The sequence below is a fragment of the Bubalus kerabau genome, chromosome 12, assembly GCF_029407905.1.
Source record: "Bubalus kerabau isolate K-KA32 ecotype Philippines breed swamp buffalo chromosome 12, PCC_UOA_SB_1v2, whole genome shotgun sequence".
NCBI lineage: Eukaryota > Metazoa > Chordata > Mammalia > Artiodactyla > Bovidae > Bubalus > Bubalus kerabau.
Genome location: NC_073635.1, coordinates 21424685 through 21445375, shown reverse-complemented (window position 1 = coordinate 21445375; position 20691 = coordinate 21424685). Strand labels below are relative to the sequence as shown.

Below are 20691 nucleotides of genomic sequence, written 5' to 3'. Positions count from 1 at the left end.
AAGAGTCTTGTCCAGTTCTCATTAATCCTCATGGCACCTGGGTGTCAGCTATGGACCCTATTGTATAGATCAGAGATGGAGGCACACAGAGGTGATTTGCCCTAAAATGCTTCAAGGAAGCATCAGGCCCAGATGTGATGCTTGGTGGACTACCTCCAGGCCCTGGAAGCCCCTTGGTCTTCCAAGAAGAGTGAGAGTTTTGCCACTTGTCTGCTGAAATTTCTCTTTCTGAGGGAGGTCCAGCCTAAAGGGATTTGTCCCCAGGTAAAAAGAAAGAGCATGTCTTTAACACTGCTGGTGGATTGCTATTCTCTCAGCAGCCAATTAGATGTAATTGTGACTGGTTCCAAACAGGAAAAGGAGTACGTCAAGGCTGTATATTGTCACCCTGCTTATTTAACTTCTATGCAGAGTACATCATGAGAAACGCTGGGCTGGAAGAAGCACAAGCTGGAATCAAGATGGCCGGGAGAAATATCAATAACCTCAGATATGCAGATGACACCACCCTTATGGCAGAAAGCGAAGAACAACTAAAGAGCCTCTTGATGAAAGTGAAAGAGGAGAGTGAAAAAGTTGGCTTAAAGCTCAACATTCAGAAAACTAAGATCATGGCATCTGGTCCCATCACATCATGGCAAATAGACGGGGAAAAATGGAAACAGTGGCTGACTTTATTTTTCTGGGCTCCAAAATCACTGCAGATGGTGACTGCAGCCATGAAATTAAAAGACACTTGCTCCTTGGAAGAAAGCTATGACCAACCTAGACAGCATATTAAAAAGCAGAGACATTACTTTGCCAACAAAGGTCCATCTAGTCAAGGCTATGGTTTTTCCAGTGGTCATGTGAGAGTTGGACTATAAAGACAGCTGAGCACCGAAGAATTGATGCTTTTGAACTGTGGTGTTGGAGAAGACTCTTGAGAGTCCCTTGGACTGCAAGGAGGTCCAACCAGTCCATCCTAAAGGAGATCAGTCCTGGGTGTTCATTGGAAAGACTGATGCTGGAGCTGAAACTCCATTACTTTGGCCACCTGATGGAAGAACCGACTCATTTGAAAAGACCCTGATCCTGGGAAAGACTGAAGGCGAGAGAAGTGGACGACAGAGGATGAGATGGTTGGATGGCATCACTGACATGAGGGACATGAGTTTGAGCAAGCTCCAGGAGTTGGTGATGGACAGGGAAGCCTGGCATGCTGCAGTCCATGGGGTCGCAAAGAGTCAGACATGACTGAGCGACTGAACTAAACTCAAAGTCCCTCAGGCCGTGTGGTGCAGCCGGAGGGGGAAAATAAAATGCATTTGCTCACTTGCATGCTGTGCCTTCCAGGGAGTGCTGTTTGTGGGGTTGTATGAGTTCGGGTACTTTTGTCCACAAGCGGGTGGATTTTAGCTTTGAGAACTCAGTGAACCCCCGGGGCAGGTGTAGGGCTCCGGGCTATGGGGCCAGTGGCCTTGGTGGTTCTTTCTCTCATTTTACCCCAGCCCATAAGTTAAAAAGGAGATGCAGTCCGGCAAGATGCCTTCCAGGGCTGGCTGCTGGAGAAGGCAGTCAACTGCACAGATACTTTGGAAAATTTGGGGAGGGGGTGTGAAATACAGATGCTGGAATAGGCAAGCCCTGAATTCCAATCGTGGACAAATTACTCACCTTGCAAAGCCTTAGTTTCCTCCATCTGTTAAGCAGGAATGATAATATTACCTGCCTCTCAGATGGACGGGGAGAAAGAATGGAGGACTACATGAAGTCATGTATATCTAGTGCCTAGCACAGAGAATGTGCTCAAAAAGGACTAGTCATAGTTATTATTGTAATTATAAAATTATACTTGTACACTGTATAATATGTAACAATATCAATAATTAGTGTATATTATAATAATTATATATGATCACAATAATTATATATAATTATACTATATATGGACTTCCCTGGTAGCTCAGCAGGTAAAGAATCCACCTGCAATGCAGGAGACCCCAGTTCAATTCCTGGGTCAAGAAGATCTCCTGGAGAAGGGATAGACTACCCACTCCAGTATTCTTGGGCTTCCCTGGTGGCTCAGGTGGTAAAGAATCTGCCTGCAAGGTGGGAGACCTGGGTTTGATCCCTGGGTTTGGGAAGATTCCCTGGAAGAGGGCATAGCAACCCACTCCAGTATTCTTACCTGGAGAATCCCCATGGACAGAGTAACTGGGTGGGTTACAGACCATGGGGTTGCAAAGAGTTGGACACGACTGAGAAACTAAGCACATATACCCATGCTACACATATGTATTATATTATATATAATATGTATATAATTTTGTATAATAATATTATATAATATATGTAATATACATTGTATAACATTTTAGTAGAAATTATATTATGCTTAATATTATTTATATTAAATATGTATTATATCTTATTATGTAACAGCATATAATAATAGTGATAGTTTTGAGATATGGACAGATCATCAGTCTACCCTTCCCCCGTGTGCATGTGACCACCCACACTGAGCTAGCTTCCTAGGGTTCGTGTGACAAAGTCCACAAATTGGGTGGTTTATAACAACAGAAATATTGTCTCCCAGTCCTGGAGGCCAGAAGCTGGAAATCAAGCAGTCAGTGGCTTTGGCTCCTCTGAGGGGCTCTGCAGAAGAACCTGGCTTCCTGCTGCTCTCCAGCCTCTGGGGGCTGGCAACAGTCCTTGGCCTTCCTTGGCCTGTGGACACATCACTGTGATCTCTGTCACCACACGGCTTTCTCATAAACACACAGGTCATGCTGAAAGGTTGTTGTTGAATCACGCGAATACACCGGGATTCTTGGCCCCCGGAGGAGAAGAATTCAATCCGGGGCCAGAGACGAGGCTTGATCGCTCAGAGCTTTTGTGTAATAAAGTTTTATTAAAGTATAAAGGAGATAGAGAAAGCTTCTGATATAGGCATCAGAAGGGGGCAGAAAGAGTACCCCCTTGCTAGTCTTCAGCTGGATGTTATATAGTCACTAGCAGTCTGTTAATGAAAGAAAGGAATGTCTTAAAATTTAGAATGGCACCAAATGGCTTATCTTGGGCCATAAAATAATTAACTTGAATCTTAAAGAAGGACAGACCACCATACAAATAGTTTCATTTACATAGATTAGGGGAACAATATCTGAATATAACATACTGGTTTGTCAAGTAGGTTTTGGGCCAAGAGGCGGAACCGACTTGGAGACAGAGTTTGGGGTAAAGGCGTAGTACATTAGCATAGCTTAAGACAAACATTTCCATAAGAAAAAGGCATTGGTTATCTCTAGGCTCAAGAATAGCTAACTTCAGGTGAAACCAGGTGTCATTATGGCAACACAGTATTTTAAGAGAAACCTCTCTTTAAATTTGTATAGAGAAGGAAAAAAATATTGTTAGTTTGTTTCCTCCTGCCGCTTAAGAGAGATAAAAATGTCTGACACTTGCAGGCTATTTCCTCCATTTGGAGACCCCTGGCCTTCCTGCCTGTTACCCTCTCAATGCTGGATTCAGGGCTTCCCCTAATTGAGAGGGGGCCTCATCTGAACTTGATTACATCTCCAGGACCTTCACAGGCACCCTTGATTAGCATGACTTCAGCATCCTTCTAGGGCACATAATTCATCCCTTAAGACCCACCTCTTTATGCTGGAGAGTCTTTCCTTTTCAGTTCATTCTTCTCAGCCCTTATCCTCTGTTGAGGAGTTAGTTATGTAATTCTTTCAGATGCTCAGGTGAGTTCATTTCTGTGGCTGGACTGCCAGGTCTTGAGACAGAAACATTCCAGGTAGAAAGGGGTGCACTGTCTTGTCCATGGCTTTCCCTTCATTGTGAAGGAATGCGGTCACTGATTCAACAAGTGCATTCTGAGGTCCTACTCTGTACAAATAACCACCTGGGATTAGGGCTGAAAATGAATGTGACCTTTGGAAATAGCACTGTGCGGAGTACGGGAGTGAGCAGTGAATTACACACAGTCCTGTCCACACAGGGATTCACAATCTCGTGGGAAGATAGTCAGAATATAAATAGATTGAAAAGCAAAATTATTATTATGGTATGGAAAGTAAAGGGCACAGGGAGAGCATGAACTGGGGCTGTGTCGAAGGCTGACTGGATTCACACAGCTGGTGGGAATTAAGGCTCCATCTCCTGCCTCCTGAGTCTTTTTTTTTTTTGGCTGTGCTGCCTCTGTTGCCGTGCGGGCTTTCTCTGGTTGGGGGCAGCGGGGGCTACTCTCTAGTTGCGGTGCTCGGGCTCCTCTTGTCGTGGAGCACAGGCTCAAGTGTGCGGGCTCAGGATTTGCAGCACATGGGCTTGGCAGTTGCAGTGCATGGGCTTAGTTGCTCCACAGCATGAGGGGTCTTCCCAGACCAAGGATCAAACCTGTGTCCCCTGCATTGACAGGTGGATTCTTAACTGCTGGACCACCAGGCAAGTCCTGACTTCCGAGCCTTAGGTCCTGCCTGTGATAGGGTAAGGAAGAGAGTATTTAAACAACACCCCACCCCCGACCCCAGCTAAGTCGCCATCAGGTACTTGCAGAGGCCTTCCTGGACCTGTGACCATGGCCTTAGGAAAAACTCCCAGCTGAAGAGCCATGATTTTAATACTAGATTGTAGGCTGCTCCTCACGGGCGCTAGCCAAGGGGCTTAAGTAGCAGCAGCTGGGCATCCTGTCTTTAGCATCAGTGGTGTATGGTTATTCTGAATTTAGATGAACCTGATGGTGGGTGGGTCGAGGGCAAAAGGAAGAAAGAGGCCAGAGGTCGGCTTGATCCTCACAGGGTAAACCATGACGCAGGCCCCAAAAGACACATTTGACTGCATGCTTGTCTTTCCTGCCCTGCTTCTAAAGCACATTTTCACAATGCATTTGAGAAATTATTACTGGTGAGTTCTCCCACAGAACTCAGCAGGAAGCTGGAACAACATGCATTCTGGGTGTGTTGTAGATTTAATTAATTTGCCTGAGAATACTTCAATTGCTTTCTCTCTCATATGAATGAAATCCACATGATTTCCAATCAGTTTCTTTGGTTTTTCTTGCTCTGTTCAGGTACATTAATTAGCTTGTCAGTTCATTATGGACATTGCCTTTCCCCCCGCTTCAAAGTTGAGCCCATATTAATTTATTTTTGATTTCCACAGTGTTTAAAAATAGAGCAAAAATTATTTTGAGTAACATATAATCAGGCCTGTAGGTATTAAGGGGTTTGTCAAAGGCATCCAGATTTTCATTGCGTTTCTCTTTTCCTGGGCTGGAGATGTGACTGTAATCTCCTGTCTTACCTTGCAGCAAGGTGAGTCAGTCTCAGTTTTCTCTATAAATATTTAGTGTCACTTAAAAATCCATGGCTCTTGACCTGCCATGCAGTCCCCTGCTCTGGAAACCATCAAGACTGTCCTTAGGGTAGGCCTCAGTAAATATATCTTCATGAAGAGGAAGATTAGTTGTGCCGTTTTAATTTAGTGTTGAAAAGCATGGAAAGCGCAGGCTCCCTCATCCTAAGACACTGGGGGCCATCATTTGACGCTGTTCCAAAAGGCTGATGTTTTCAATCCAAGTGCCTTCCTCCGGGCTGCTCGGCCACAGCCCGGGTGACAGCCGTGGGTGCATGGCTCGCTCGGGCAGGGGTGGCGGCCCTGTGTCTCTGGTTCTTCAGCTTGTTTTACTCCCAGGGCAGCAGTGCTCAGGCATGGCCATACTTTTGGATTGTTTGGGGGAAAATTGTAGAAAATCCAGGTGCCTGGGCCCCATCCAGCCCAAGTGAATCAGAATCTGAGTAGAGCCTGGTATTTTTTTTTTTAAATCTTTTATTTTGTATTGGGGTATAGCCGATTAACGATGTTGTGATAGTTTTAGGTGACCAATGAAGGGACTCATACATATACATGTATCCATTCATATACACATACATATACGTATGTCCATTCTCCAACAAACCCTAGAGCCTGGTATTTTTGTTTTGTTTTGTTTATTTATTACTTGGCTGCACTGGGTCTTAGCTGTGGCATGTGGGATCTTCAGGATCTTGATTTGTGGCGTGGTGGAGGGGGGAGTGTCTATTTCCCTGACCAGGGATTGAATCCAGACCCCCTGCATTGGAAGTGCAGTCTTAGCCACTAGACCACCAGGGCAGTCCCAAACCTGGTACTTTTAATACCTGATGGACAGCCAGGTTTGACGAGCACTGACTGTTTGAAGGCCTGGTAGGAATGGGGTGATGAGCACCAAATTGTGCCACCCCAAAAAGGTACATTGAAGTTCTAGTGCCCTAATTCCTTAGCATGTGACTTTATTTGGAGATAGGGTTTTTGCAGAAGCAGTCAAGTAAAGATGAGGCTGTTTGGATGAACCCTAATCCTGCCCTTTTAAGAAGGGGAAACTTAGGGACAGAGCCAAGGGGTGATGAAGGCGGAAACCATGCTGATGCTTCTATAAGCCCTGGAATGCCGAGGGTAGCTGGCAAACCTGCAGAAGTGGGGTGGGAGGCATGAAACAGACTTTGCCTCACAGTCCTCGGGAGAAACCAGCCCTGCCTACACCTTGATCTTTTGGCCTCCAGAACTGTGAGATACTAAGTTTCTGTTGTTCCCAGCCACCAGCAGGTGGTACTTTGTGACAGCAGCCCCAGGCACCCAGTGCAGGGGCTTGTATCCTACACGTGGAGGTAGCCCCTGGCTTCTGGGAGTTCCGGTTCATGCTTAAATGTGTCTGAACCAGGCAGCATCTCTCAAAGACCCCCTCCTCCAGCCCAGGGCCGAGGGCTACGAGGACAGGCTTCAAAAGTGCATCCCCACGTATCATGTCTGCTCGGGTTCACTCAGTCCTGTTCACTCTCTGCCAATCAGGCAAAACACTCCTGAGGAGGTGATGCTTTGCATCTTTCCAGGATCCCTGTTCTGGCTGCTGACGCCGGTGACCCTTTGGCCGGTCCTCCCTATACCCACTTTCTTTCCCTTTTCCCAAAGCCCCAGCAGGGATTGAGCCATCCTTTCCCACATGCTGGAGGTTGGATAGACTCCTGAGATGCCTGGGGCTCTCTCTATGGCCCCCAAAGACTTCTGGAACATCCTTACATCCACCATGTTGGTGTCACCTGCTGTCCCCTGGCTGGAAGTCCATTTCAACTTGGATCTGAACATAGCAACATTCTTCCTGTGAAATAAACATTCCTAGTGACTGGTACTGCAAGGAGCATCCCTGGTTTGCTTCTGCCAAGTAAAACTCTTCATGAAAACTGTTAACATACAGATGATATGTTGGGTGAAACACCAGCCATTTCTACTCTGGGCCTACCAGATTCATTCCAAATGACCACAATGACCATGAAACATCAGAATATCGTTTCAGAAAATTCCTGAACATGAGGCAGACGCGATGATCTGTAGTTTATTTGTCAAAACATCCAGGTAGAAAGTAGAAAACTCAGTTTGCCATCCAAACGTTTATTTTATGTATCTGGGATAGAAGAAATGGAGGCCCTGAATGTTTCAATTCTTACTAGTTTTTGCCTGAGCTCTTAACTCCCACCTCCCCCCAGCCCTCCTCAGCTGCAGTAACTGAGGCTGGGTGCCTGATCCAGGTCAGTAAATGTAGCAGACTCTCTATCCCTGAGTGGGTGAGGCCTGAAGTTCATCTTGCTCCCTAGAGGCTGGTGGTGCTGTGAGCATGAGCCCATGCTTACCGAAAGCCCAGAGGCTTTAGGGGCAGTGGGATGTAGCGGTTAAAGATGAGAACCTGGGAGTCAGAGCTGGGTGGGTTTCTGCTCACTGGCCCTGCAATCTTGGGCTGCTCTGTAACCTCGCCAAGCTCCTGCTCCCTCTTCTGTAAAATGAAGTTCACGAAAAACTCCTTGTTAAGGTTGTTGCGAGGTCACGGGAGACGTTACACAGAAACACTTGATTCAGGTTAAGTCCACCTGGACTAACAGGGGCTCCTGTTACCTTTAACACCTCAGTTCCTCCTGTTATGCACCGCTGTGCCTATGGCTTCCGACCCAGGCTCCCTGTGAAATCACTGCTCCTCCTAGGGTCTTTTTTGGTCTGACTGATGACCCCTTACCTTGCATCTGCTTGGGGCCATCCCTGAATTCAGGTGGACCACAGAGAACTATGATGTCACCACACCCCCTGCCCACTGGACTTTAGGTATCACCTCCACCCAGACTGGAATCCCTGAAAGAATAACAGTAGCAGATGGAACGCAATTGTTCATCCCTTTTGGTTAGTGCAGGAGGGGTCAGCTCAGCCTCCAGCCCAGCCTTGTTCTGTCCCACTATCCTCATCACACAGGTCAGCTACTGAGGCGTCAGCAGACCATAGGACCCAATTGCCAACTTCAGGGGAACACAGATCACACATTTGTGAGGATTTGTGTTTCGAATCATCATAGACATCCATCTCTCTTTTTATTCTCTGTAGAAGAGGAAATAGAAAGCAAAACCCCATCTCATTACAGAAACCTGAAGACGGATGCAAATCTGTGTGGGTCTCTTGGTGCCGTTATAGGCAAAACATTGCATTACAAAGGAAAGTGAGAACTTCAATAAAACGTGTGTGTGTGTGTGTATGTGTGAGAGAGAGAGAGAGAGAGAATGACGCTTGTCCAGATAGATCTCTTCAGGGAAGGGCCAGCCAAGTCAGCCTGGCACAAACTCAGTCCTCAGTCCTCAGTTGAGAGCGCTCCCTGCTTCCTGCCCCACACCTGTCTGGTTCATCTGTCTGCTTCCAGCCAACTGGGAGCATCTCGGGACCTAGTCTTATATTCTTGACAGAGCTGGGTTTCTGGCACATAGTAGGTGCTCAGTAAACACTGGACGAAGGTGAAAACTAGGTCCTACAGTGTTAGCTTCCTGAGCCTATCCTCCCTTGTGGCAATTTCAAGTGTGGCCTACGCTTGTCAATTTCTTCTCTTTAAAAAGAAGCACCTCCTGGGTACTAGATACGTACTGAATGCTTTTTCCATATACTGTTTTTTGTTTTTTTGTTTTTTTTTCCCCAATGTGGACCATTTTTAAAAGTCTTTATTGAACTTGTTGGGCTTCCCTGGTGGCTTGGGTGCTAAAGTATCTGCCTGTAATGCAGGAGACCCAGGTTCGATCCCTGGGTGGGGAAGATCCTCTGGCGAAGGGAATGGCAACCCACTCCAGTATTCTTGCCTGGAGAATCCCATGGACAGAGGAGCCTGGTGGGCTACAGTCCACGGGGTTTCAAGAGTTGGACACGACTGAGCGACTAGCACTTTCACTGGAACACTGTCACTGAATTTGTTATAATATTTCTGCTGTTTTATGTTTTGGTTTTTTGGCTGCAAAGCATGTAGAATCTTAGCTCCCCAGACAGGGTTCGAAACTGCACCCCCTGCATTGGAAGGTAAAGTCTTGACCACTGGACTGCCGGAGAAGTCCCTCCATGTAATGTTTAGCTCCCTTCTCATAGGAGGACCTTATGAGGAAGGTATTCTTAGCCTCATTTGGCAAAGAAGGCCCCTGAGACTCAGCGGTGGAAGAATTAGCTTTGGTCATACAGCTGAACAGACACAGAACCAGGAGTCGGGCTTGGTCTTTGCTTAGTTACTCAGCTCTTTTATTTGTATTTAACTTTTAAAGCTCTTGAACCACATCCATTGCAACAGTACAGTCATGTGGTTTTGAGGGCAGGAACCGAGTTTCTTTGAAACTCCCACAGGGTCAGGAGTACCTGATAAAGACTTGTTGATTGATCCCCATAAAAGGCCTTGATAGCAGACAGCTGACCATTCTCATGACAAACCTTTCTCTTTGAGAACCTGCAGACCCACGAGCTGGCTCCAGGACGCAGGGGTGAAAGCAAAGTATTATGTTTGAGGACAGGAGACCCTGCCTTGCCAGGAGCAGTGGGCATGAGTCAAGTTCATGGTTAAGGTTCTTAATATTTTATAACCTTCTGTGGCCTGTATACACAGAGACAGGCAGTCAGCATGGATTAAATGAGCCCCAGTTAACCCCTAACCATAGCTGGTCACTGCACAGAAGTGGGCTGCCAGGTACTGAAGATTAACTTGTTTGGATTATCAGCCTGGGCACATTAGCTTGCCCATGTTGCAGCAGCTGAAGGTCCCTCAGCTGAGTGGCATGAATTGTATGTAGGTCGGGGCAATGGAAAGTTCTTGCAAGATGGAGGGCTTGCGAGAATGCCGGTCTGCGTTGTGTTATGTGAGTGTATTAGTTGTAGAGCTGCCATGGCAAGTCCTACAGACTGGGTGGTTTCAACAACAGAGAATTTTTTTTTTTTTAATTCTTGAGGCTGGAAGTCTGAGATCAAGGTGCTGGCAGGGTTGGTTTCTCCTGTGGCCTCTGTCCTTGGCTTGTTGATGGCCGTCTTCTCCCTGTGTCTTCAAATGATGTTTCCTCTGTATGTGTCTGTGTCCTAATCTCTCTGGATGTAGGGGGGACACATGTGTCCCTGTGGCCGATTCATGTTGATGTATGGCAAAACCCATTGAAATATTGTCAAGTAATCATCCTCCAATTAAAATAATTAAAAAATATAGTATTCATTCATTGCAGGCTTTCCTGGTGGTTCAGATGGTAAAAAAAAAATCTGCCTGCAGTGCAGGCGACCCGGGTTCAATCCCTGGATTGGGAAGATTCCCAGGAGAAGGGAATGGCAACCCACTCCAGTATTCTTGCCTGGAAAGTCCCATGGACAGAGGAGCCTGGTGGGCTACAGTCTCAGGGGTTGCAAAGAGTTGGACACGACTGAGCGACTAACACTTATTAATTAATTTTTAAAAAACATTAATTTGGCTGCATGAAGTCTTAGTTGCGGCATGTGGGAGCTTTTGTTGCAGGGCGCAGACTCTCTAGTTAAGGCACTCAGGCTCAGGAGTCGCAGAGCATGGGCTTAGTTGCTCCATGGCAGGTGGGATCTTAGTTTCCTCGACCAAACCTTTGTTTCCTGCATTGCAAGGCAGTTTCTTAACCCCTGGACCACAGGAAGTCCCCTAATCTCCACTTCTTATAAGGATACCAATCAGGTTAGATTAGTGGCCACCCTAACTTCACAAGTGTCAGTCATTCAGTTGTGCCTGACTCTTTGCAACCCCATGGACTGCAGCCCACCAGGCTCCTCTGTCCATGGGATTTTCCAGGCAAGAGTACTGGAGTGGGTTGCCATTTCCTTCTCCAGGGGATCTTCCCGACCCAGAGATCAGACCCAGGTCTCCGGCACTGCAGGCAGATTCTTTACCATCTGAGCTATGGGGGAAGCCACCCTAACTTTATTACCCCTTTCAAGACTCTATCTTTAAAGGCAGTGACGTTCTAAGTCCTGCAAGTTAGGGCTTCAGCACATTAATTTGGAGAGGGGATACAGTTTAGCCCCCTAACAATGAGATCATTGATATGGTCACCAAAAAGGCTTATTGTAGATGGATGCCCCACACCCCTGCAGTTGCTATGCCATTTGAAATTGTAAAAGGAGTTGTTTCCTGTTGTGGCTGGCTGGGCCATAAGATGTGTGTCAGGAAGCTTTAACTTAGGGACTCAGAATCAAAGCTATGCTCCAGGAATTAATAAGGAGAGATGATTCATATCCTCCAAATCAGGAAGCTTTGAAGTGTGAGAGAGAGAACTGTTAATAAGTGTATGGGGTCAGCAGATAAAGACTTAGGAAGGTCTGGCAAACTGGAGTCATTAGTCTTTTAATTAATAAATCATGTTATCATACTTTTCTGCTCTCCAGTCCTACACTGAGCTAGGTCAGTGTATCACTTGCATTGAACATACAAGAACCTCTGATTTATTTGTTCTTGATTTCAAGATATGCTTAACCGTGTTAAAGTTCTTAGTGTCAAGGAACAGAACCCCACTCTGCTTTGAGCAGAAGTAGAATTTTTATAAAGGATGTTGGTGGCTCACATCTCTGGGAGGGCCAAGGAACAAGACTGCGGGGCAGAGTCAGGAACGATGTGCAGAACTGTCCAGTGAGGCCTCGCTGGGCTCACACAGCAGCCTGGGCTTTGATACCACGTGTCCTGGATGCTGGGCGTGGCCTCTGGTCTGGACAATTGAGCCTGTCGCTTAGTTTCCTCCCTTGCTCCTTGTATTCCATCCCATTCTCTGCGTGGCAGCCAAAGCGATTTTTGAAAACTGCCAGTCACGTCACCTCTCTCCTCCGGTCCTCCCATGAGGTGTGGACTGCAGACTGGGTGGTTTCTTCTGGCCCTCCTCTCCCTGCCCTTGCCTTCTGCGTTGCTTAGTCGCAAGCTCTTCCCACCTCGGTGCCTTTGCATAGCTGCTGTTCCCTCTGCCTGGTGCCCTCTGCCCCAGGGGAGCCAGTTCCTGCTTCTGATTCAGGTTTTTACTTAAATGCCACGTTCTCAGAACAGAGGCCTTTTCTGACCATGCAGTCCACAGAAACCGTTCCTTCCAAATGACTCCAGTCATGATAATAGCACGCCGGGTTATCACAGCCCTTGTCTGAAACGTTGTCCACTTTTTTGCTTGCACTTTGGGGTCTGTGTCTGGGCTCTAGACTGTTTTCTGTAAACACCCCTGCTCTTCCCTGCTCTCTCCTCAGCCCCAGGACCTGCCCGGCCCAGGTCAGTGCTCAGTAAATGCTGGGCCTCTTCGTCTACAAATGTTTGCTGGACAAATAGGGAAGGGGTAGATTCAGCAGACAGGAAGCAGGGGAGGGGAGTTTGTGTGTCCCGAGGCATGGTTAGGGGGTCAAACACTCCCTTCTCTACCCTGTCGGAGTGAGCATGAGTTGGCTGATTCTAGGACCCCAGGATGCACAAGGCTGACTGCCCCCAGGACAGGAGGAAGGGCCAGCCCTCCCGTGCCCTCTCCCTGGCAGTGGCCCCATCAGGAGGCTTTTTCTGCAGAGCAAGCCCTCCTCACAGGCCTGTGGGTTCAGGGGGAAAAAAAAAACAAGCTCTGTCTGGCTCCAGCTTCCGGTTCCGGGTTAACTGGTCTGGGTGGAGCCTGGGCATCCCTAGTGAGCTGAAAACAGCTCCTCTGGGGCTTCTCAGATGGGGCTGAGCTGGAGAAGTGGGCAGAGGGTAGGCCTTCAATTTCCACAGCTTGCAATCCCCTCTGCTCCTGCATTCAGCATCTCAGCTTTGCTGGGACCATGGTGGATACCCAAGGCCCTCAAGATGCCAGGTAGGGCTCTGGTTGACGTGCAGGATCCTGCTTGGCTGGGTTCCACCAGCTTCCAGGGGATATGGCTGGGATCTACATCTGTCCCAAAGTATAATATGACAGCGAAGCAGGAGCCTTTGGGTTGGCTTTAGTCCCTAGCCAGCTACTTCTGGAGGGCTATGCATTTCAAAGGTATGGAACTTACTCAGACATAAGTGGTTATGGTTTCCATTTTGCTAGTGTGATGTTTGCATGTGTGCGTGCATTTTCTCTGATGACCAGAATTCCCCCAGTCCCCCAGTTGAAGGGGTGCAGCAGGGTGGGATCCCCGGGCATAACTGGTTCCCTGCCAGGATATAATCCAATGGTAATATATCAAACCCCTCTCCTCCACCTACAACCCTACATGCAGTATCTCAGACTTCCAAAGCCAGCCTGCTCAGGTGCATGCAATCAAGTTGTTTTCCTGGCTTTGCATGCAGGTCTCGGATGCCTCTGCTCCTGCATTCAGCATCTCAGCTTTGCTGGGACCACAGTGAATACCCCAACCCCAGAAGGACGCCAGGTAGGTCCTCTCAGTTCTGACTTCGTCTCTGGACCAAGCGGGGTCTTGTTGCCCCGCATCTATGTCCTTCTGATATTCACAGTCCTCTGCCTTCTGGATCCTTACCTGAAAATTTCCAGCAACACAGCCTGAGACTGTTGGTTCCATCCGTGTAGAAACTGTGTCCGAGCCATCACCAGGTCCCTTGCACTTAAATACCGTACCTGGCGCTAAAGAATTGAAGGAATGAATGGTCTCCTACCTTTTGTTCTCTAGTTCTGACTCCAAGCACAGTTTCCTTTAACGGGGTTATTTGGGGGTAAGAGACAGGCTTCTGTTTTACCTGTAATGATGTTGTGTGGTGCTAGACTTCAGTCCAATAAAGGGCACAGCAGGGTTCTGGGATAAACCTCAGTAATTCCAGGTTAGACATCTGCAACAATGATAAATTTTGGTTGAATTTATGAGCTGTGATCTCAGTCATTCTTCATCCTGGTTGTACTTTAAAATCACCTGAGGAGGCTTTTTAACTGTAGATGTTGGGTTCCCGTGCAGATTAATGGAGCCTTGGGGATCTTTACAGGTGATTCTGCAGCCCGCTGATGGCTGAGAGCTATATATATAAGTGTGAGATAGACAAAATCTGGTGTCTCAGAAACACCAGATTTTCATCTTATAGAAAAGCCTGAGAGTGGTCGGGTTGCTTCTAGTAGGCCATTTGGAAACTGCCTGATGTCTTAGAACAGTGGTTCTTAAAATGGGATCCCAGGAACTGGAACTTCAGTATAACCTGGAAACCTGTAGGAAATGCAAGTTTCTTGTCTGAGTCCAGACCCACTGAAGCCAAGACTCTGGGAATAAAGCTTAGTAATCTGCAGTTTAACAAGCCCTCCAGGTGATTCTACTGCAGACTCAAGTTTGAGAACCACTGCTTGAGGGCACATCCATGGCACCTGGAGGAAGTCTGTCCCGAGGGTGTCTGCTTCCCTCCATCTATACTGTCTTGACTGGGTTCATTATCAGACCCAAATCCACCCATGCAACCGGTATTAACCAAACCTCTACAACAGCTGGTACTATTCTAGGCTCTGGAGATGCAAAGGTGAGCAAGTTAGACAACTTCCTTGCTCATAAGTCCATTGGGGAGGACAGATATTATTTCAAAACAATAGCCTAATTATGTGATAAATGGTGAAACCTGTTGTGCGGGAAAAATTAGCTTATGATGGGGAAGCTGACTTCATTTGAGAGCACAGCCTGCTCCAAGGAAGTGACTTTGGAGCTGGGACCTTAAGATTAGTACCAGTTAATAGGTGAGGGGCGTTTGTGGAAGAAGAGAGAGATTCAGATGTGGGGAGGGCAGGTGCAGGCTCTGCAGTGGGCGATGGCATGACACTCAAGGTGCTGCGAGGCCAGTGTGGTGGGACGAGGGGCACTGGACAGATGGGCAGCAGAGCAAGGAGCCTCAATGGTAGTGGATGTAGTGGTCATTGTGTGTGTGTGTGTATACATGCACACACATATATACATATTATATATATTTGTTGTTGTTCAGTTGCTAAGTTGTGTCCAACTCTTTGTGACCCCATGGGTCGTGACTGCAGCATGCCAGGCTCCCCTGTCCTTCACTATCTCCTGGAGTTTGTTCAAATTCATGTCCATTGAGTCAGTGATACCATCCAACCATCCCATCCTCTGTCATCCCCTTCTCCTTTTGCCTTTAATCTTTCCAGCATCAGAGTCTTTTCCAATGAGGCAGCTCTTTGTATCAGATGGCCAAAGTATTGGGTAATATATACATATTATAATATATATCATATATTTAATGTATTTCTGTATATTATAATCTATATACTATATAATATGTATGTATATATTATATACATATAGCCTCTATTTATAGTAGATCTATTCTTGCCTGGAAAATCCCATGGACAGAGGAGCCTGGTAGGCTGCAGTCCATGGGGTCGCTAAGAGTCGGACACGACTGAGCGACTCCACTTTGACTTTTCACTTTCATGCACTGGAGAAGGAAATGGCAACCCACTCCAGGGTTCTTGCCTGGAGAATCCCAGGGACAGGGGAGCCTGATGGGCTGCCATCTATGGGGTCGCACAGAGTCGGACATGACTGAAGCGACTTAGCAGCAGCAGCATTGATATATATAGTAATGTGTATAGTGACTACGGTATTTACATATAAGTAATTTGTGTGTATATATTGTATATACATATATCAAATGGGTAGTATATAGAATATAATGCAGTATATCCAGTGGCTACGGTAGTTTGGCCACTGGATCTCTGTGATTACCTTCTCTGATCACAACCGCTCATGTCCTAGGCACGATTCTGCATCACTACTAACTCCCCAGCCTTGCTGCTCTTCATCCACCACATTCACCTCATTTTGCAGTAATGACAGCCCCCAGGAAAAGCCCAGATTGGATTAGTGCAGGGGACTGTTATCTCAGCACCCTGGGGATACACAGCTGGGATTCACAGCTGTGACAAGTCGGTTCAGCCTGACTCCCTTTCTTTAATTATCTAAACAAAGTAACTCCAAGGCCCCGGAAATCTAGCTGGAGTCAGTTCACGGACAACTCAAAAGGCACCGGAGAACAATGAAAAGTTTATGGTTCTCCAAACTATAGTAAAAAGCCAGGATTTATGGATTTGTCCGAGTAGCCCTCTAGAGCTCAGCTTTCTCACAGTAATTGCTGTTCAGGAGGGTTTAAATGCAAATGCCATAGTGTTCCAGGCTCCCTAGGGAATTTCACTTTGTCATGAGACTAAGTTTGTGGATCTCTTCCTCATCTAATGTTTTTGAATCGAACTTCAATTCAGCACTTTGCATTTTTTGAAGAAGGGTAAGGTGCAGTGTGAAATTCCAGGAATTCCTTAAGGAAGTCACAGAGTGGCAAAGGTCGCATGTTCTCAGCAGCCCATGAAAGGTGCTCACAGATGCGGCTGGATCTAATATGATGTGAGGATGTGGAGAGAGGGTGATACTTGTGTGTGTGTGTGTGTGTGTAGGGTGGGTAATAAATGAAGCATCATTTCCTTCTGGAGAGAAGAGGCTTTCTTTCCTTCATTGATTTGAATTACTCTTTGGACCAAGAGGTTGTGGAGGTGGGTAGGGAAGAGTGCACAGAAAGGAAACACTTGGCCTGTGAATTTGAGAGAAATGGCAGTACAAGCAAGGAGAACACAATCAAGTGAGACAGAGCTGCTGTTGCTGCTAAGTCGTTTCAGTCGTGTCCGACTCTGTGCGACCCCATAGACGGCAGCCCACCGGGCTCCCCCGTCCCTGGGATTCTCCAGGCAAGAACACTGGAGTGGGTTGCCATTTCCTTCTCCAGTGCATGAAAGTGAAAAGTGAAAGTGGAGTTGCTCAGTCGTGTCCGACTTTTCATGACCCCATGGACTGCAGCCCACCAGGCTCCTCCGCCCATGGGATTTTCCAGGCAAGAGTACTGGAGTGGGGTGCCATCGCCTTCTCCAAGACAGAGCTGCAGGAAGATGCTAAAACAAAAAGAGCTGGGGATGAGATAAGGCAGGGATCACCTGTATTTGAGAGGGCTTCTCGACAGAGTCATGACGTGATAAAAGTCAAATGAACGGAAATGCAGGTTGAAACTCATCGTTTAAAATAATGCATTGGCTGAAATGGTGAACTGGTAAATATGAGTATCACCCCAAGTTTTTCAGATATTGATAATTTTGTTTTGCCAGAGAGGCAGTTCAGCAGTGCTTTATATCTGAGTAAGCATTTCTGCTCATTTTCTAGCATATTAAATGGTATTCATGATTTTGGATTTTTACTGCTTTTGTATTTTAATTCCAATTTACTTTCAGGCATTTGTGACTCCTTTAGTTGCTAATCAATGTATTCATGAATTCTTAAAATTTTGCCTTTGGCTGTTAGCAAATTCACCATCTGGAAAAAAAATGGTTAAAAGTGAATCTTTGTAATCACCAGCTCAGGTTTTTTCCTGCCATCCTGAATGCATGTGAAACCAGCTGAGTCCGTTTTCAAAGTTATTATTTTAAATTGTTAATTCACTTTCAGTTATGGGGTGACAGCTGTCCCGGTGTGCCTGGGACTGAGGGGTTTCCAGTGACACTTTGAGTGCTAAAACCGCGAGTGTCCAGAGCAAAAGGAGATGGTAGCCATCCCAGGTGGCCCTGCCTGCTGGGCAGAGATTGCCAGCTCTACCCCAAACACTCACATTTTTCTCTCATGGTGTCACATTTTTGTCCAGCCAGGGACACATTTCCCAGTCTCCTTTGTGTCCAGGTGTGGCCACGTGACTGGTTCTCATCAATGGCTGTCATGTTAGCAAAAGTGATTCAGAAGCGGGTGCTTCTCTGCTGGCTTCTCTTATATTACCTGGGTGCTGTCACCTAAGGCAGCCTTGGGAATGCCACACGCTGCAAATGGAAGAGCCGCTGTGGCCCTGGGTCGGTGGTTGACTGTGTGTGGCCAAGGCGCCCCGCCACCCACCAAGTCACCACTGCTGGGGGGCAAGCAGGATACAAGCTTCTACTGGGTGTCGGAAGTGAGGAGTCAGTGTTCCAGCAGGCAGCGCTATTATAATTAATATAGCTGTCCGACCTTTTAAGCTATTTTTTGACCATTTGATTGTATATTCTTTTTAAATTTTTTAAAAGACCAGGGAGTTTTACCATGCAAGTTTTTTTTTTTTTTTTTAAACAGTTAATGATATTCTGTGGGGCTTCCTGGTGGTAAAGAAATTCACCTACCACTTCAGGAGACATGGGTTTGATCCCTGGGTCAGGAAGATCTCCTGGAGAAGGAAACGGCAACCCACTCCAGTATTCTTGCCGGGAAATTGCACAGAGCAACCTACTGTCCATGGGGTCCCAAAGAGTTGGACATGACTGAGAGACTAAGCACGATGTTCTATAGTCACCATTTGATATGACTCTCGCTGACAAGTTTAAAGGCTGAAACTCCCCAGTGTGGATTCAGACTCAGTTCGGGCTTTGGCAGAGAATTCTTAGAACAAGAGTGGCAGGTGTATCAGTGAGGAAAGGCCTGCTGGCAGATTTCTCATTTCAGAGGGCCTGGGGTGAAGGAAGGATATGAGATTACTGCAGGTAATAGTCTTCTTTCCATTCAACCTACAACCTAATGCATTCATTATCCCTTATCTGAGGCTCATGAAAACTGCATCTTGACTCCAAATATAGCTTCTCTAAGAAAGCTTAGAAGGGCTGGCAGCTCTGTAAATACTCAGGGTATCAGCAACCACTTTACCAACCAGAATTCCCCTTAGATTTTTTTTTTAATCTTGGAATAATAGTGCTTACCTTTATGAATTAAATGAAACAATGTATTTTAAAATACCTAGCAAGATTTAAAATGGACAAGCAACAAGGACCTAGTGTATAGCACAGGGAACTCTGCTCAGTCGTATGTGGCAACCTGGATGGGGAGGGGAGTTTGGGGGAGAATGGATACATGTATGGGCTTCCATGGAGAAGGCAATGGCACCCCACTCCAGTACTGTTGCCTGGAAAATCCCATGGACGGAGGAGCCTGGTGGGCTGCAGTCCATGGGGTCGCTAAGAGTCGGACACGACTGAGCGACTCCACTTTCACTTTTCACTTTCCTGCATTGGAGAAGGAAATGGCAACCCACTCCAGTGTTCTTGCCTGGAGAATCCCAGGGACGGGGGAGCCTGGTGGGCTGTCATCTCTGGGGTCGCACAGAGTCGGACACGACTGAAGCGACTTAGCAGCATGGGCTTCCAGGGTGGTGCTAGTGGTAAAGAATTTGTCTGCCAATGCAGGAGACGCAAGAGACATAGGTTTGATCCCTGGGTGGGGAAGATTCCCTGGAGGAGGGAATGGCATCCCACTCCAGTATTTTTGCCTGAAAATTCCATGAGATAATCTGTATGTATGGATGAATCCCTTTGCTCTTCACCTGAAACTATCCCAACATTGTTTGTTACTTGGATTTACCACAATACAAAATAAAAAGTTAAAAAAAGACACATAAAATACCTAGCAATTCCTGACACTTAGTAGATGCCTTGTAAACCTTTCCTTCCCCCGCTTTTCCCCTTACAAAAACAAAAATGACATTTTCCTCTCCTTTTACTAACATTCAAATGTTCTAGGGTAATGAATCCATTTGAGTCCTTGAGAAGAAGATGAAATTAGACGTGCAGGTGATTCATTGTAGAAAAATAGAAGGGGAGAACAGGACAGAAGATAGCCTTCAGACCAAGATGCTGGCCTGCCATCTGGGAGAGGAGAAACGGTTGGGGAGGAAGAGCTTGAGAGTTTGGTGCAGGTTTGAGATGCTCTTGGCCAGACAACACGGAGTCCAAGCAAAGGTTGCCTGTTGGAGGATGGTGCCTGGGGAGGAGTGGCCTGTCCCTGGTGTACCCACTGGGCCCAGGCACTATGCAGCCCACTATATCCCCTGCAGCAGCTTCTCTTTGGAGGAAAGAATTGAATGGTGCAGTCTTGTAATTACTAGGTATAATGGGGAATCCCCCCAACAAATGCATAGAAAAAAATCCAACCAAAAAATCTCATTTGAGGGTTTCTCATAGATTTCAGGTTAGAGTATAACTAAACCTTCAACAGGGCCTCCCTGGTGGCTCAGCAGTAAAAAATCAGCCTGTCAATGCAGGAGACGTGGGTTCAATCCCTGGGTCGGGAAGATCCCCTGGAGAAGGAAATGGCAAACCCACTCCAGTATTCTTGCCTGGAGAATCCCACAGACAGATGAGCTTGGTGGGCTACAGTCCATGGGGTTGGCAAGAGTCAGACACAACTGAGCGACTAAACAACAACAAACCTTCAGTAGCTGAGAAGAACAAACTAGTGAAAAGTCCTGCTAAGAAAGCTTAGATTTTGGTGGAATAGCTCATAGGCAGAAAAAGGCTCCCATGTAACAAAGTTCAAAGTGGTCTGGCAGCCTGGGAATTCAGGGCTGCCTGTCACAAGCTGGGCTCACGTCAGGTCCTG

General features: G+C 46.8%; 2 long non-coding RNA genes across 10 annotated transcripts in view; one reads left to right on the top strand and one right to left on the bottom strand.

The window, feature by feature from the left end:
• Positions 1–11563: 11563 nt before the first annotated feature.
• LOC129624389 (uncharacterized) lies at positions 11564–14751 on the bottom strand. The gene is made up of 5 exons (XR_008700921.1): positions 14194–14751; positions 14024–14113; positions 13807–13910; positions 13342–13482; positions 11564–12110 (listed from the first exon to the last, which is right to left on the bottom strand). It is a non-coding gene; the product is annotated as an uncharacterized LOC129624389 (long non-coding RNA).
• Positions 12145–20691, top strand: part of LOC129624388 (uncharacterized) — a 101415-nt gene continuing 92868 nt past the window's right edge. For 4 of the 9 annotated variants that reach the window (XR_008700920.1, XR_008700919.1, XR_008700915.1 and 1 more), the window contains exons 1-2: positions 12148–13157; positions 13619–13701. This is a non-coding gene — a long non-coding RNA (uncharacterized LOC129624388). Of the gene's footprint in view, positions 13158–13618; positions 13702–20691 lie in introns of all 9 variants that reach the window. The other 5 variants (XR_008700917.1, XR_008700916.1, XR_008700914.1 and 2 more) reach the window with 5 other exon arrangements.